The sequence below is a fragment of the Nannospalax galili genome, unplaced genomic scaffold, assembly GCF_000622305.1.
Source record: "Nannospalax galili isolate Female #2095 unplaced genomic scaffold, S.galili_v1.0 scaffold1097, whole genome shotgun sequence".
Taxonomy (NCBI): domain Eukaryota; kingdom Metazoa; phylum Chordata; class Mammalia; order Rodentia; family Spalacidae; genus Nannospalax; species Nannospalax galili.
Window position 1 is genome coordinate 426346 of NW_008340640.1, and position 2078 is coordinate 428423.

Below are 2078 nucleotides of genomic sequence, written 5' to 3' on the forward strand. Positions count from 1 at the left end.
CGGATGCCAGGACCCACATAGGGGAAACCTGAGACCAAGAGGCCTGAGAGGCACGCCCAGCCCTGCCCCAAACCCGAAGGCCCCGCGAGCCCGCCCGCCGCCGCCACCGGCGCTCGGAGTAGGCGTGGCTTACGCGCACCGCCATCTTGGCCGCCTCTCTAGGCTCTCTGTTTACCACTCTATGGTTGCGCGCTCCCGCCCCGCCCCTCCCCAGTCATTGTCTGGAGGAGCAGCCGCGGCCGCAGCGCCTTCTCTTTATAAACCCGCAGTGCCCGGATGTGAATGGATTACAATGTATCTTTCAGGGAAACCTATTATTATCTATGTGACTCCACGGGGGAGTCAATGGTGGTGATGAGGAGGAGGAGGAGGATGATGAGCCGCCTTTAAACTTGGAACAAGTTTAAGACTTTGAAAGAGAAGAAAAAAAATACAGCCAACAAGACTGAAGAACAATTATAACTATCCTGTGTTGATATTTTTCTATAAACAATAAGAAAAAGTTGTTGGATTTTTTTTAAATGATTACTTTTTGGGGGGAGGGAATTTTGGCACAGTTTTATGGTGGACAATGAAAAAAACCAGAGCCAGGTGCATAATCTTGTAATCTGTGGATAACCCTGGAGCAGGACTGAGTACCACTTAAAATACTTTTTTTGGGGGATACACATGTGAGATACTAAGTACTTGCAGAAGATTTTTGTCTCTTTTTAAAGTCTCTTTCCTTGGAATATTGTGAGCATATTTGTGGCCATTGAAGGTAACGTTACAATTTGCTGTCAGAGAAAACTGTTTGTAATTGAATTTCTAAAATGTTGATTCCAATGTTTTATTCAAACAAAAGGAACAACCTATGAAATAATAGCCAGTAGGAAAAAGTGTGTGCATGCATTTTGGTATGTACTCGCACGTCTAGCAATACCAGGGTTGGTAAAATGTGTTTTTGGACACACGTTGAAAAATAGCGAATGCTCTATATACTGGAAAAAGCACGCATGTTATTACAAAACGATAGAATTTTGAAGCTTAATTTTTATCCTAAAAAGTTATGTTTAAAAAGTGTGCTTTAAGATCATGAAGGGCCTATAGTGGTAAATGTTGAATTGAAAACTTAAAAGTGCTGGAGAGCGCGGACTTGGGAGTGCCTAGAAACTCAAGTGTAGAAACAAACAACATCCACCCCCTAAAATTACCTTTTTTTTTTTTCCAAAAAACAAAGTTTGCAGCTATACGATTCTGTGAGTTAAAGGGTGGAGGAAGAAAGTCTGCGATTCAGATTTCAGATTTCAGATTTCGTCCCCAACGCAAAAGTACTCAAACAAACAAAAAATCTCCAGAGCAAAATGTAGCCGGGTGTATGCATGGAAAAGAAAAAAATATATTCGTCTTGGCAAAGTCTTTTTGCATCACGTGTATTTGCAGCCTAGTATAAACTTGTTTGGCCGTGTGTGTGTGTGTGTGTGTGTGTGTGTGTGTGTGTGTGCCTGTGTGTGTGTCCGAGAGTAAGAGAAAGAAGTGAGTAGGGATGTAAACTCGAATCAATTTCAAAGTGCCTCCGATGGATGAACCGGGCAAACCCTGAACTGTTCTGGCTTCAGATTGTAACTGGCGGTCTGAGGGAAAAATGAGGTGCTGGGTGAATTTTCGTTTGTGCTCATTATTATTTTTTCGAGGCGGGGAGGTGTTGTTTTTTTCTTTTCTGGGGTGGGGGTGCGTCCCCGGCTGCCCGACCCCGAGCGCGCCGCGTCTCCCCGCCGGAGCCCCCCCACCCATTTCTTTGCTGAACTTGCAATTCCGTGCGCCTCGCCGTGTCCCCCCTCCCCCCTTCCCTCGTCCCCTCCCCTCCCCGGAGAAGAGAGTTGGTGTTAAGAGTCAGGGATCTTGGCTGTGTGTCTGCGGATCGGCGACGGCGGCGGCGGCGGCGGGGAAGCCGGAACGGGCGCGGGCGCCGGCCGTGCTGGAGGCGGTGGCGGCGGAGGCAGGGGGATAGACATGACCGCCGCCTGGGCGCGGGCGCTGCACCCGGAGCCCCTTGTCGCGCGCGGGCGGTAGGTAGCGGCGACCGGGCCGGCGGGGCG

The 2078-nt window shown here is 48.7% G+C and overlaps 1 protein-coding gene across 8 annotated transcripts in view; it reads left to right on the plus strand.

The window, feature by feature from the left end:
- Window positions 1-246: 246 nt before the first annotated feature.
- The window catches only part of Tcf4 (transcription factor 4), a 353045-nt gene continuing 351213 nt past the window's right edge, over window positions 247-2078 (plus strand). For 4 of the 8 annotated variants that reach the window (XM_008835656.3, XM_029564767.1, XM_029564768.1 and 1 more), the window contains exon 1: window positions 1856-2048. The gene's annotated coding sequence lies outside the window, so the exon portion shown is untranslated. Of the gene's footprint in view, window positions 761-1476; window positions 2049-2078 lie in introns of those variants that run through there. The other 4 variants (XM_008835657.3, XM_008835659.3, XM_008835658.3 and 1 more) reach the window with 4 other exon arrangements.